Source organism: Eptatretus burgeri, chromosome 11, assembly GCF_056783735.1.
Source record: "Eptatretus burgeri isolate ZD-2024b chromosome 11, Ebu_testis_v1, whole genome shotgun sequence".
Lineage (NCBI taxonomy): Eukaryota > Metazoa > Chordata > Myxini > Myxiniformes > Myxinidae > Eptatretus > Eptatretus burgeri.
This window is the reverse complement of record NC_140971.1, coordinates 47,344,524-47,360,750: the sequence shown is the minus strand read 5'-3', so window position 1 is coordinate 47,360,750 and position 16,227 is coordinate 47,344,524. Positions and strand designations below refer to the sequence as shown.

General features: G+C 44.6%; 1 protein-coding gene across 1 annotated transcript in view; it reads left to right on the top strand.

The window, feature by feature from the left end:
* Positions 1-16,227, top strand: part of LOC147017007 (A disintegrin and metalloproteinase with thrombospondin motifs 7-like) — a 130,520-nt gene that overhangs the window by 7,532 nt on the left and 106,761 nt on the right. The window contains exon 2 of the mRNA XM_085846343.1: positions 6,990-7,159. The gene's annotated coding sequence lies outside the window, so the exon portion shown is untranslated. The remainder of the gene's footprint in view (positions 1-6,989; positions 7,160-16,227) is intronic.

Below are 16,227 nucleotides of genomic sequence, written 5' to 3'. Positions count from 1 at the left end.
GGAAATACTGCGGCCGCCATATAATTGCTAGTGGCCATAGATTTTGGAGACCCCACGGCCGCCATGGCAAATGTGACTTAGGCCTTAGTTCCAGTGAAGGGAAATCTTAACACTACAGCATACAATGACATTCTGGACGATTCTGTGCTTCCAACTTTGTGGCAAGAGTTTGGGGAAGGCCCTTTCCTGTTTCAGCATGCCAATGCCCCCGTGCACAAAGTGAGGTCCATACAGAAACAGTTTGTCAAGATTGGTGTGGAAGAACTCGACTGGCATGCACTAAGCCCTGACTTCAACCCCATCAAACACTTTTGGGATGAATTGGAACACCGACTGTTAGCCAGACCTAATCGCCCAACCTCAGTGCACGACCTCACTAATGCTCTTGTGGCTGAATGGAAACAAATCCCCACAGCAATATTCCAACATCTCGTGATAAGCCTTCCCAGAAGAGTGGAGGCTGTTATAGCAGCAAAGGGAGACCAACTCCATATCAATGTCCATGATTTTGGAATGAGATGTTGGACGAGCAGGTGTCCACATACTTTTGGCCATGTAGTCGAATTGCATTGCTCAGGAAGCTATTATTTTGTGGATCAGACAGTCAGAAAATGTAAAAGTGGTCCGTCATGTTATAAAGGAAGGTTCCTGCTGACAAATAGTTAATGATAGACAGATGTTAGACAAAGAGCACATGTTAAACAAACACACAAGGATAGAGAAGGAACCTGGACACAGGAGGAGGCCATTTGGTCCATTAAACCAGCCCTACATCTATGTACACTATATAAATTCAAACTGTTTCTTAACTTAAATTCATTGAGGTGAGGGAAAATGGGGTGGAGACTGGCACATGAAAACAATGGAGGCAACCACAGACATCATCAAGGTGTTTTATATTATACACTCACAATTGGAAATTCCACGTAATGTAAAATGTGACTTTAAGACCTCCTCTCCCTCCCCCCTCCCCCTGTCCCTCTCTTTGTCCCTCCACCCCCACTTTCTCCTCCCCACCCCCCACTTTCTTCTCCCCCCCACTCTCCTACTCTATCCACACTTCTCTCAACCCCCTCTCTACCGGGAATAGCTTTGAAAGGGGTCGTCCCATATAGTATTTCAAAAGCTTTTAAAAGCTTTCAAAGTAGTTACAATGTAACTTTCCTCCATCTCTCTCTCTCTCTCTCTCTCTCTCTCTCTCTCTCTCTCTCTCTCTCTCTCTCTCTCTCTCTCTCTCTCTCTATCTCTCTCTCTCTCTCTCTCTCTCTCTCTCTCTCTCTCTCTACCTCTACCTCTACCTCTACCTCTACCTCTACCTCTACCTCTACCTCTACCTCTACCTCTACCTCTACCTCTACCTCTACCTCTACCTCTACCTCTACCTCTACCTCTACCTCTCTCTACCTCCTTTCCCAACAGCTGGGAAGAGCTTTCAAAGAACTCTGAACAGTATGCATGCATACCATTGCTAGAGGTCCCTTGGGGTGTTTTGAGGTCTCTCGAGGTGTTTCACATGAAATCAAAAGAAATCCGAGGAAAAGACGGATAGCGCACACCCAAGGGGACATGTGCGAACCCCTCTCCCGGTGGCCAGGAAGAGCTTTCAAAGGAGTCCTATCTAGTATGCATGGAGCTCAGAAAACAGCAGCAGGGACCGATTCATCTATTCCCCAGATGACTCCCAATTTAATTCAGAACACCTGAAGGGACCTCTGAAAAAAGGGTGAAGGAGCTCCTTATGAGCCAACAGCCATCCATATATAGTGCCCGACTGTGTCTGCGGACGTCCTCCTGCAGTTGGGTTACTATTTATTAGGAGGTTGGTGGCAGGATTTGCAGTCTGGCCACCGCAAAATGCTTCATTCTGCAAAACATTCCAAAAGCATTGAAAAATCTGAAAATCCACACCGTGGGAGTACCTTATTGTACAGCTTCCCTTCGCAGGGAAGCTCACTGGATGACGGGATTGGGGAAAAGCCTTTGGGACCCCCAATCTTTGATGGAAGGAGCGAAACCATGCGGTAACATTCCAGGGTCAGATTGCTGGAGAGTGCGTCGGGTTGATGCTGAGGTGTCGTCCACCAGATGGCGGTCTCCTTGGGTTAACCTGAGGTGGACCTTCAGGAGGGTGCCTGGAATATGCTATCCTTAAGAGAGGATGATCAGCTGGCTCTCATCATCTGAGCTCAAGCATTTGGACATCGGGATTGCAGCACTCTCTGAGGTTCGGAGACTGGATTGCAGTGAGATCATGGTGGGTGGTTACACCTACTATTGGTCTGGTCGCTCTGATGGTTACCATGCCCAAGGAGTTGCTGTAGCTGTGTCCAATAAGCTGACTCTAATGATAATTGAGGTAACACCAGTCAACGAGCATATTATGAGACAAAGGATTCGTCACTCCTTAGAGTGGTCATCGTATCTGCAAGGGATATAAGGTGTGCGCGCCGCCTGAGGCGTCGTAGTAATGCTGGAGTCGTCCGGCTCGTGAGTGTGCTAATACGCAATAAAGGAGAGCCACGGGCAGAGTACGCTCGCGCTCGTGCTTGTGCACCACAGCCCGGCTCGACTGTTCCTCCACATCGTGTCTGCCTGCTAAGCATCTTCCATTCAGTACATTACACCTGCTTGCAAAGTTATGAGAAAAACAGAAGAGGCGGCCATTTTGGACGCCATCTTGGATTGCGGAAAACGCTCAAGGAGGATTTATGAGGACTTTTAGTATGTTATTCTAGACATATTCCTGGACCTATCCTGAAAAAAATCAGCTTGTTACCAAAAATGTCCAGGTTAGGGCCTATTTTGACCTAATGCTCTTGGACTATAAACTTCAAGGTTCAATATGAAATATCATTACTAGTGAGACCTACCTGAGTGATGGTAGTGCCTATATGACACTTTAAGGAGTTCTTGGTGACCAGGGTAACCCCTGGGTTTGCCACTATAATGGTAAATATTTTTTTGTTGGGTGGGGGGGTTCCAGGCAACCAGGAAACCCCCCTGGATTTGCCACTGCAGATGATGCATTCATCTTTGCGGAGACTACTAATATCATTTTGTAGGCCCTCGAGGTGCTGAATGAAGATTCGGAGCCACTGGAATTATGGGTTTCTTGGGTCAAAATTAAGATCCAGGCTTTCAATGACATCTTGGATGCTGATATCCTGTCTGTACCCGTTTGAGGTGAGGATGTTGAGATCACGGAGAGATTCACTTACCTTGACAGTGATATTCATGTCTCTGCTGGCTATGAGCCAGAGGTAAACGGATGTCTGGGTCGGGCCTGGGGAGTCATGGATTCACTGGATCATGGGGTGTGGCACTGCCGGTACCTGTGCAGGAGGACAAAAATCCGAGTCTTCAGGTCCTTGGTGCTTCTAGTCTTGCTCTACGGATGTGAGACTTGGACTCTGACGAGGGATCTGAGATGGAGACTTACTTCCTTTGTTACCAAATCTATTTGCAGAATCCTTGACTATCGCTGGTCGGACTTTGTGTCCAATTAGCGGTTCCTTAGACAGACTCAAATGGGATTTGTTACCTGCATAGTCCGTGAGTGTCAGCTGCGGCTGCATGGACACGTGGCTCATTTTCTTGACGCCATTCTGCTCACCAGATTCTCTCAGCGAGGGAGCCTCGTGAGTGGAGGAGGCCAATGGGCCGACCACATGCCTCGTGGTTGCAGCAGGTTGATCAGCATCTCAAGGAGATGTGGATGGGCCAGGCATCTGCCTGGGGGACAGCCAGACCGAGGCAGAAAATGGACGCAGTGACACGCTGCTCTGGCACATGCTCCCATACCTGACCTGATGTGACCTCTGAAAATGCAAACACACATAGAATAGACCTTATGAATATACAATCCCCCAAGGGGACAGGTCCAAAAGCCACAAATCTATTTAGTTGTTTAAAATGTATTTTTGCGTCTAAAAACGTCTAATTGTCCGATTTTTCACAGGATTTGTTTTTAGTCTAGTCTTAACCTATGTCATTGACAGCCAAAAATGAAATTACAAAAAAAAAGCGATATCGTAAGAATAAATCGTGGAATAGCCCAACAGGATTTAGCTTTGGGAGGCTTCAAAGCACCGGAAATTTTTATATATGGATAAAATCAAAACCCGAGATGTGGATGGGCCAGGAGATGTTTTGTGTGGTGTATTTTGTGTGGCGTTTGTGTACTGGTGTGTTACGTAATTAATAAGAGACATAATTAGAACTGCCACTTTATAACTGCTGGCAGTGATGACCGGTTTAGCCATTTCAGAGATTTTTTTAAGTTTTAATTTTTTTTAAACAATATGGCTGCCGAATCACGTGACCGATGACATCATCAAAAAAATTTGTGTACCATTTTATCCCGAGTTGACTCAATAATTTTTATACTGATCATATACAGCGTTCTACATATACAATTATGTCATCATAATGAAGGCACCTATGATGTCATAAAAATCACACTTGTTTCCCATGAGGAGTACTTGCAGTGTGCCAAGTTTCAATTTTTCCTTTGGTGCGGTTTCAGAGATAGAGAGGTCCAAATTTTTACATTTTTCCAACATGGCTGCCACACCACATGACCAATGACGTCATAGTTATCAGTGCAACATTCTACATGAGTAGTCGCTCCAACGGTGAAAATTTCGTCTAAATCCGCCAATAAGTTGTGGAGAAAAACACCAGTTCTTTGTGGACAGACAGATAAACAAACAAACAAGATGACGTGGTGCAGAGCACGATACTTGCAAAATCCCCCCAAAAATTGACCTCAAAAATAATTCGTTGCTGAATTTAATGACCAAATATGCAAATCCTCTTCAAATTTCAAGTCAATCGGATGAAAATTGACAATTTTAGAAATTCGGCCTATGTTGACCTTTTGGTCTATGTTGACTTCAAAAATAATTGGTTGGTTGAATTTCCTGACCTGAAATAGAAATACTCTTCAAATTTCAAGTCAATCAGATGAAAATTGAGGATTTTAGAAATACAGCCTTAGTTGTTGAATTTTGGCCTATGTTGATCTTTTGACCTTTTGACCTCAAACAATTGGCTTCTTCCTTCTGACAAACTCGACCATGTGGTGAGGTTTCGTGAAGATCAGTTTCGAATTGTGACCTGCAAGTGATAAACAGACAAACAGACAGACAGATGACAGACAGAATAACAAAATCGACTAACCAATCATCATCATCATCACACCATTTTAAAGCCTTTTTCCCTGAGCAGGGATCAGCTTTTGCAGGCCCCAATCATGATACCCTTTCTTGTGGCAATGTTTTTATGGCCGGATGTCCTTCCTGACGCCAACCCTTTAGTCGCCTTCGACACGCAAGGATAATTACCAGTATACTGGTGCTCATTTCGCCGACCTCGGAAGGATGACAGGCTGAGTGAACCCCCCTGATGTTAATTCAGTAGCCAGTGGGGTTCAAACTCAGGACCCCGAGGATCCCAAGCCACCACCCTAACCACTAAGCCAACACCAGGCTCTCCAAAATCGACTAACCAATATACTTGAAAATCTTCGATTTTGCAAGTAACAAGCAGACTCAAATGCAACACCATCTCCTCCAGCGAGGGTAATAATGGCGAGATTATTTTTGACATTGAACTGTGATGTTTAACCATTCTTGTAAATGCCGTGGTTTATGTGGCATTTTATACTTCAGAGTGCATGAAAGTTCTTTACCTGACAACGGTGGCTCCATTCAACTTTAATTTGATCAATAGATGTGTTCAATAGGGATGCGCTGACATCTAAGTTTCAAACAGGAAATGGGACTGCTGTGTTCGTGCAACATGCCAAACCCTTGCTTAAGATTCCTCTGTTTGATTGGCCTCAAGGGGCCAGTGCTAGCCAATCGAGTGGGGGGCTTGCTTTCTGTAGAGCGGAGTGCAGCTGCATATCTTTAGAGCTTTGGGTAAAGCTGACATTTTTTTCAACTGTAAAAGTCATACTGACATTCCCCAAATGTGGTTGCAACTTACCAAAGCTTTCTGTTCAATATTCTTCCAATTTTAATACAAGGGACAAAACATGTCACAGATAACTCATCCAACTCGTTTTTGGCAAAATGGTGAAACTTATTGGAAACACTTGCCTTTGAAAATGTGAGTATCTATTGGCAGGATTTCAAGGAATGTCATGGATTTGTGAGAAAAAAAAAAGTGAGACTGGTTCTCTATTTTAACCTTTCATCTGTTGACAAGACCCGCATAATATTACCTGTGTTTCTTTCAAATGTAAAATTCCTTTGAGATTAAAAGTGTTTTCAAGTTTGTTTTTTGTTTTTTTTTTCAGTTCAAAATCTAGAAAAATAATAGCAAATCTGCATGTAAGTCTCCTCAATGACTGCATTGTAATCTCCTGAGACCAAGCTGTTCGAAACAAGGAACAACTGATGAGTGGCTGTCCTGGGTTTAGAATGGCCCTCATGTTCCACATCCTGACTGTCATGATTATTAAAGACCTTGATGGTCATCAGGACGATTAAGAGGGCATCGTATCCAGGTGTAGTCAAGGCAGGAATTTGTGATTTGGTCAATTAAAATGTACTGACACATTCGAGCGATTTATTTATTTATTTGTTTTTTAAGGACACCATAGAATGTTTGACATATATTAATTAATCCATTGCTTATTCAACGCCATACAGTGTTTCTTGATAAATTTTTCGGAGTAATGGTGTTGCTGAAACGGCCTTTCAGCAGAGAATACACTGGGAGGTTTAAAGTTTGCTTTCCCAGCGATAGACAGGGCAGAAATTTAGAATCTGGCCAGGGTGCTGGCACACAATGGAATCTGTTTCTTACACAATACTTATGTCACTTGATAAATTTGTTGAAGAAAATAGATTGGAGGTAATCAAAGTGTACAACTGCTGATACAGTGCCCATATCTAAATGGTGAGTGAAAGCCTGTTGATATTGAAACATTCTCATTTATACAGGTATCATTCGCAGTTCATCTGATGCTCCCTTTGCAGGCCTCACCATGGAGGAATCTATTGCACAGGAAGACGGACTCGCTACCAGGTTTGCAATGTTCTACCATGTCAGCCCGGTTCACTGTCCTTCCGCCATTTACAGTGTAAGGAGTTTGACAACGTTGCAGTCCGAGAGAATCTTTACCAGTGGGTTCCAGTGGAGAGTGAAAGTGAGTTGGTATTGTTGGACACCAAGGCATGATTTGTTGGGTGCAGAATGTGGGCGACATTGGCACTTTCATGATTTTCATAAAGTAGCATTTCTGCTCCGAGTAATACCCACTCCCTACGGGAGTGAAATACGGTCAATACCACCTCCCTCAGGCAGAGATCAGTGGTTAAACCACTTGCCCTATTCCACATGTACAGGCCAACATTGCAAGTCCTCTCCACACTCTCATGGGGAGGAGGAGGTGGTATATTGTGCCCATGACCTGACCCTTTGTACCCTTGGTACTCCAAGTAGCAATCAAAAATTTGATGACTATCATCTAAAGGTTCAGCCATACATACATACATACATACATACATACATACATACATACATACATACATACATACTGTACATGTGAAAAAAAGATATTTTATAACATAATTATTGTTGTTGCTGTTGTTGTGGCTGTAATTGTTATTACCTCTGCCAACGAAGGTGAAGGAGGTTATGTTTTCACCCCTTTCTGTTTGTCTGTTTTGTTACTTACGAAATCTAAAGATTTCGTAAGTATATTGATGACTACCGTCATCTGTTTGTGTGTTTGTGTGTTTGTGTGTGTGGTTTGTTTGTGTGTGTGTTTGTGTTTGTTTTTAGGCATGATAACTCGAATGGAAGAAGCTACCAATGTCAAATTACACCACGTGATTCAGGAGGGTGGTGGCTAACGCTGATTAGATTTTGGTCAAAATCGATCAAAGGTCAAGGTCACAGTGAGGTCAAACATTCGATTTTTGATGGTTTGGTACAGAATGATCGTAGAAACTTCTGGTTTGCGTCGCTACCTTCTCGAGAGACAGCTTTTATTAGACAAGGTCAGAGGTCAAGTTGACGATTTCGTAAGTACCAGTCTATGACTGTTTGTGAATTACTAAAGCTAAAGATTTCGTGAGTATATTGATGACTTCCGTCATCTGTTTGTGTGTGTGTGTGTTTGTTTGTTTGTAGGCACGATAACTCGAGAACGGAAGAAGCTACCAATGTCAAATTACACCACGTGATTCAGGAGGGTGATGACTTGCGCTGATTAGATTTTGGTCAAAATTGGTCAAAGGTCAAGGTCACAGTGTTTGCTTGTTTACAGGATATCTCAAAAAGTTTTGGATGGATCCAGATGAAGTTTTGTGGACAGGTTTAGTGCGCGACAAGGACGAACTGTTTACATTTTGGTGAAGATCCGGATCCGGACCAGACTACTATAATTTTTTGAATGATTCTTCACCATTGAGAGATCGGGCCAAAAATGATATATAGCACGATATCTCAAAAAGTTGTGGACGGATTCAGATGAAACTTGGTGGACACATTGGGTTTGTGACAAGGAAGAATGTATTCAATTTTGGTGAAGATCTGGATCTGATAAGTTTTTTTTTAAGTGATTCTTCATCATTGAGAGATAGAGCTCAAAAACGATAGAGAGCACGATATTTCAAAAATGTATTGAGCCCGATATGTTGTCGTGGATCAGGCATTATGGGGTGGAGGCATGCGCTCTACCAAGTGCCCTTCGAGTTCTTTATGTGCTCCATCCATGTACTTTTATATATTTTCTACTGCTTTGAAAAATATTACAATCTATCATATAATGTGGCATGTGGTGTCTGTCAGTGTGTTTGGCTGTCTCCCATTTCCAGAGACCATTTCTCAAGTTATTTTTGAAAAGCTCCGCCACAGGCAAAGCTCAACATTTAACCACAAGAAATGCATGATGTCAAATGAAATACATTTTAAATGTATAAATACAACATGGAATTGCAATTTGTTTATAAACAGTCCCAAAAGATATGACCTTGGCATACAGGATGGACTTGAGGTACCCACAATCGCCTCCAAGCTGTCTAACCTGGGTTCAATTATCAGCCCAGCTATATATAATTCTCCAAACATTAGAAAAAGATAGGTTTAATGCTTTGAAAATGTCACATTTTCTTGTGTATCTATGGAGAAGCAGGGAACATAGCCTTGCTTGCATAAAGTAAATGGATATATCGGCTTAGTTATAAGACTCGTTATTTCTTTAAATTGTCAGATTTCACAACAGATTTCGAAACTTATTTAGTCCGCATGATATGCGATCCTCAAAACCGAAATAGTATTTCGATGATATACTTTAATTAGTCTGTAAGAGTAGATCAGAAGAGTAACAGAAGAGTAGAATAAAGCTACAGACTGGCAGAGGGCGAAAACGACTTTCCACTGACCGGGATGACCGCCAACTCATTCGAATGTCACTCAACAACCGTATGATGTCATCAAGTGACCTACAAAAAGAATGGCAAACGGCAGCTGGGGTGAAATGCACGGCGAGGACGGTTCGAAACAGGCTTCTAGGGGCAGGGCTGAAGTCGTGCAAAGCCAGAAAAAAGCCCTTCATCAATGAGAAGCAAAGAAGAGTCAGGCTGAGGTTTGAAAAAGACCATAAGGATTGGACCATAGAGGACTGGAGTAAGGTCATCTTCTCTGATGAGTCCAATTTTCAGCTTTGCCCAACACCTGGTCGTCTAATGGTTAGACGTAGACCTGGAGAGGCCTATGAGCCACAGTGTTTCGAACCCACTGTGACATTTGGTGGAGGATCGGTGATGATCTGGGGGTGCTTCAGCAAGGCTGGAATCAGGCAGATTTGTCTTTGTGAAGGACTCATGAATCAAGCCACATACAAGGTTGTCCTGGAAGAACACGAGCTTCCTTCTGCTCTGACAATGTTCCCCAACTCTGAGGATTGGTTTTTCCAGCAGGACAAATCTCCCAGCCACACAGCCAGGTCAATCAAGGTGTGGATGGAGGACCATCAGATCAAGACCCTGTCATGGCCAGCCCAATCTCCAGACCTGAACCCCATTGAAAACCTCTAGAATGTGGTCAAAAGGAAGGTGGATGGTTACAAGCCATCAAACAAAGCCGAGCTGCTTGAATTTTTGCGCCGGGAGTGGCATAAAGTCACCCAACAGCAATGTGAAAGACTGTTGGAGAGCATGCCAAGATGCATGAAAGCTGTGACTGAAAATCAGGGTTATTCCACAAAATATTGATTTCTGAACTCTTGCTAAATTAAAACATGAGTATTGTGTTGTTTAACCAGAGTTGGTGTCAAAGCCACCCAATGCTCACCTGTTCATACATTTATCGTTTTTAAAAGACAAGTCGAATAATTAATATCTTTTATAAAGCATTGCAGTGAAGTATAATTTTAAAGCAATATATGTATTTGTATATTGTAATCAGTAACAAGAGCGCAAGTGAGCACAATATACGCCGGAACAAGAAGGTATATACAGAATTGTGCTATTACATGGAAAACAGCATCCTGGTTGCCATGGCAACCACTTTAGATGACGAACGTATGTCATGACACACCGTCTCTACAGTCTGTACTCTTCTTATTCTTCTTCTTCTTCTTTTGGCTGCTCCCGTTAGGGGTCGCCACAGCGGATCATCCGTATGATCCGCATAGTGATTTGGCACATGTTTTATGCCGGATGCTCTTCCTGACGCAACCTTGGTCGCCTCTTACGACACAGGGATATGGTACACCTATTTTAACCGGGGTATACACCGGCCCAGTACACTGGTACTCATTTCATCGACCTCCGAAGGATGACAGGCTGAGTCAACCCCCTGGTGTATTAATTCAGTGGCCCAACGGGGCTTGAACTCAGGACCTTTTGGATCCCAAGCCGCTGTCCTAACCACTGCACCAACACCAGGCTTCTCTACAGTCTGTACCTATGTACCAAATATGAAACGTGAAAGTTGAAAACTTTGGGAGTTAGAGTGTGGAGAGGAAAGAACGGAAAACAGCATCCTGGTTATTCTATGTATGTATATATATATATATATATATATATATATATATATATATATATATATATATATATATATATATATATATATATATATATATATATATATATATATATATATATATATATATATATATATATATATATTCATATATACACTGTATCTCACAGCTTTTAAAATGAATAGAGCACAAAAACAATCAGAAGTTGTTTGGCATTGCGCATGCTTGATGGGTCAAATGGCCCCCTCCTGCATTGAAGTTCCTTGTAAGAAAACTTTTATGCACATACTGTAATGCTCAGCTTTGATTCTTGTTAGATATTCACTCTCAGCACACCATTGAGTTTGTGGGGAAAATCAACAAATGTTGCACAAATCCAGAACGAATATAACTTAAACATTTGAAATGAATTGCATTCATACTTCATGCACTTAGATAATAGTAGAGAATAAATGCGGTTTCTGGGGCACCCTTCAAATGAATGGGGGGAAGGGAAAAACTTTCTGACGCAAGCACCTAAAGTCCAAAATAGGAGACCGATTTTCTCCCCACCTATCCCCTTCCCCCCATACAAGCAAATGTAAAATTGAAACTCATTTTCTCCCCCCTCCCATACAAGCAAATGTAAAATTGAGACTTACTGATAAAAGCACTTCTTCCCTTTCATATTTTCATTCCACTCAAACAGCGAACCAACGAATATTTGTCCATGTTCTACTTTAGGGAATAACTTAATTTTCCTCTTGCATTCATCACCATCGAGTATATTCACAAAGATTACTTTGGAATTTAGTTCTTGGTTTAAATATTTTTGTTGAGCAGAAACGAAATGATAAACTTATCTTAATGCTCTTATTTGACCACATCCTGAGCCACATATTATTTTGAGATTGTAGTAAATTGTTTTTCCATTGTTCAATTGACAACCATCAAAGTTTTCAATCCATTCAAGGATTTTTTTTCTTATTTACATCCTCCAACAAACTTGTGATTAAATTTATCCACTTATTTGTTTTATCTACTTCTACGCTGGTTATTTCTCCAATAAGACTTATTTAATATTTCTCACATTCTTTATGTTTCCCATTTAAATACCAAGGCTGATTACATCTCCATTCTTTGGTTTGGTTATTGCTTTTTCTATCATTTATAAATCAGTAAAATGATGGCGGTCGCCTGTTAAAATTCCCATCCCAATATCTTAACACTTATACTTGTAACCATCAGGACGAATATTGATTCCATTCTCTAAAATATATATTTTATCACCAAAAGCTCCTAATGTTTTCTGATTGATCTCTTCTGTATATAATTGATGTTTATAACTTCTTATTGTATTCATTTTTCTGTACTCTTCCTTCTTTAAGGTTAAACAGTTGTAATGATGTTTAAAGTTTATTGTTTCCTTGATTATATTTTTCTTTATTCCCTTTCGCTTCTTATCACACCTTTCAATGTTATTATTATCAATATACGTAAAAGCATAACACTTTGCTCTCAATCCTATAAATTCACTCATGACCTTCCCACCCAATTCATCTTTAAACTTACCAATAACCTTTTTATTCTTTGATGAAAACAACACATCACCTGACTTTCAATTTCTTGTATCATATATATATATATATATATATATATATATATATATATATATATATATATATATATATATATATATATTGTTGTGGTTACCAGATTCGCAAACCACCATTCAGGTCCCTTAGGTGAGGTATCTCGGTAAGTGCATGTGTAGTTAGGCCCAAACCCGTTGTCTAGTGGGAATACATGTCATTTATACGTGCTGCGACTCTTCAGGATAGCCGTTTTTCTTTTACTATCTTTATTTTGGACCAATCGCCACCATCACAACCACAACAACAACCACCAACCACAACGCCGCTTCACCACAACCGCCATGACCTTTACCGTCACAACTCCCCACCATCGCATCACCGTCATCTCGCGCCACTCATGGGCACCGATGCTGGACTCGTGTAGGGCGCACGTTGAACAGCGTGTACAAAATCACGGATTTTGTGCTTCAAAAACGGATCAAAAACGACACACGCCCACTTTTTGCCGTCCAATCGGTGAGCGAGGGGCGATTTGGCCCCGCCTCCAGAACGATCGATATATGCAAATTTGTGGATCAAAAAGCCTTCACGCCCACTTTTTCTCGGGCCAATGGGGAGCGAGGTGAAAGGTCAAAGGGAGGGGGTCAAAGGCGAAGTTACGGGGGGATAAAAGGACGGTGTTCGTCAGTCAGCAAGGAAGGAGTCGCAAACGAGAACGAAAGAAGTCTGGAGCCTGAAGCCTGCAGTGGCTGGAGAAGCTGAAGAGAGTCGGACGAGGGGGTGCTCGCGTCGGTGCCAGGAGCTGCACGCCCGAGGGAGGCCGGCAGCGCGACCTGGCCGAGGTGGAGACGCACACCAGGGATAATAAGGCTCCTCTATACCCCGAGCATCAGCAACCCCCTCCTGTTTCCCCCCGCGCTGAGATAGTGCGACCAAGGGGGCCCCGTTCCCACCCCCCTGCCTGACACTGTCCGCGAGGCCCGCGGAGAGAGGCGCCATCGCCGCTCCGCGTCTCATCACCAGACGGGTAGGCCCGACCCGGTCTCGGCCTCAGGCCCGCCTCATTCTTGGGGTATTTCTTTTCCTTGGTTTTGGGTATGTGTTGTCGGCGCCGTCTGTGAAGTAGAATTGTATAAGTGTTGCCGTGTGCTCGGTAGTCGGTATTAGCTCTGCACTGTGTTTTCACTTTTATGTTTGCTTTTTGTGTAAATGGAATTGTGTTTTCTTTTTTTTGTGTGCATTTGGTGGAATTGTATTTGTGTGTTTTCCGTTCGTCGCGAATAAATGTGCTTTATTGTTGAACTGTTTCCCGCTTCGCTTCGTCATTTCCTCCATTGAACCCTCATCTTGCTTCACGTAAAGGGTTGGTAGTGGGCTGAATACGCCCGATAATTAATCGAACCGTCGAGGTCGACGATAACACCGCTCGGTTATTCTGATAGTACGGAACGGGTCGCTTAAGTGGCCCGTGTCCGAAGTCGACCTGCGGCGAGGTGCGATCGCCCGGTCTACCCTCCGCGTGGGTACTTAGGTAGTTCGAATTTGGCGAGCAACCCTATCCCACGCGGGGGCTGATTGGCTCGATCGCGGTGAGACCGAAAGGTCCACCCGTGACTGGTTCCCGGCGTTAGTCCGAGAGGGTCACGACTGGATTGTCCGTCCGGTGGGCGACGTGCCGCGATTCGAGTTACGTGGCCGTCGCACGCCGGCGGGCGCGAAAACCGCAACACTGGTGTCAGGTCGTGCGATACAAATCCATCGCCCTCCTCTCGGCACTGGTATCGGAGAACAGGAAAACGGGCTGTCCTGTCTCCAATTAAATTCACGGGAATCGGTCCAGGGGTGAGAGAAGCGACCCCCGATTCCCTCCAAATTACGAGCGAGCGAAATTAACCCTTCACGAGAAGCAAGATGGCGTCTCAAGGCGGCGGGGAGCCGGGGGTATTAGAAATGTATATGTGTAATAATGTAGAGTCCATGGCCCAGGATGGAATCCCCGAGCAGGAAATGTTGATTGTGCAGGAACACGGACTCGCCCAACTGAACCCAGGGCCCGAGGTGGGTGCGGCAGCGGCCGCGGTGTATGACACCTCCCCCCCCCCTCTCCACCAAGACCCTTCCCCAACCCTTGCCGAAACGGCTCAGCTGAGTGCATCCAACATGGCCCAGCTATGCGCCATGCTGGCGGCAATCAACGAGAAAGATGAAAGGGAAAATGATCGAAAAAATGGATGCAAACACAAATGAAATGAAAAACGAAATGAAAGACATGAACAAGCAAATGAATGAAGTGAAAACGACGATGGATGCGAATACACAACAAATAAACGAAAAGATGGATACAAAAATGAACGGAATGGAAACAAACATGAAAGAGCTGCGGGGTGAGACGCAGAACATGGGCCGATGCCTGCAGGCGGGCATGAAGGCCGTGACCAGGGAGCTGGGAATGGCGACTTCACGTGTGGGAGCAAACGAGCTGGGTGGGGTGCAACGGCTGACAGGCCCGCGGTGGAGGCGGGTGAAAAAATAATTCGTGGAACGTGTTGGGCGAGGGTCGTGACGATGACCGAAAGGAGAAAAATTAAATGGGGAGACCAAAACGTGTGAGACGAGACACGAGGTGACGACAACAGAAATAATAGTTGAGACAAGGGAGGTAAAGGGTGAAGAGTTGGCAGAGACACGGGAGATGGGAACGATAGAGGGAAGACTACACGATGAAGACGGGGTAAGTGACGCGCACGCACACACGGAGGTAGTGGAGGACAATGGGGTTGAGCTCGCGGAGCGTGTTGGGACCCGGTGCGAGCACCTGGATGGCCTCCTCCAGGAACGAGGGGAGGGAGTATGCCCCCTTGAGGCGAGTCACGACCAGGTGAGTTCGGTCGTGCTTTGCGAGGTTGAGGGGACGAGTGCTGTGGACGGGTGCACGAAGAGCTTGGGGGGTGTAGAGGCCCCGGAGACCCTTGTGGGGACACAAATCCCCAGTGTGGTTGTCCCTGTGTGTGTGGTGCAAGGTGTGAGTGCGTGTGTGGAAGCGACCCCGTGTGTGAGTGGTGTGGTGGCGATGGTGCCAGAGTGCGTGCTTCCCAGCACGCCGGGTGTGGATGGGGCACCGTGTGTGAGTGAGGCCGTGTGTGTGAGTGAAACGGCCAGTATGAGTGAGGCACCACGTGTGAGTGGTGTGGTGGCGATGGTGCCGGAGTACGTGCTTCCCAGCACGCCGTGTGTGGATGAGGCACGGAGTGTGAGTGAGGCACCGCGGGTTAGTGCCCCCGCGTGTGTGGGTGAGGCACCGTGTGTGGAAGAGACCGCGTGTGTGAGTGTCGCCGTGTGTATGAGTGAGGTACCGCGGGTGAGTGCCCCCGCGTGTATGAGTGAGGCACGGTGTGTGGATGAGGCACCGCGGGTGAGTGCCCCCGCGTGTGTGAGTAGTATGGTTTGTGTGAGTAGTGAGGCACGCGTGAGTGAACGGCCGTGTGCAAGGTCGCTGTGTGCAAGGGAGACCGTGTGTGTGAGAGAGCGGTATGTGAGGGAGATGTCGGTTGGCATGCGGGAGCACGCAGCCGCGTCTCCCGGTGTGAATGTGATGGAGTGGACTGTGTGCGTCGTGACACGCAGGTATGCGTGTGTGGAATGGAGACG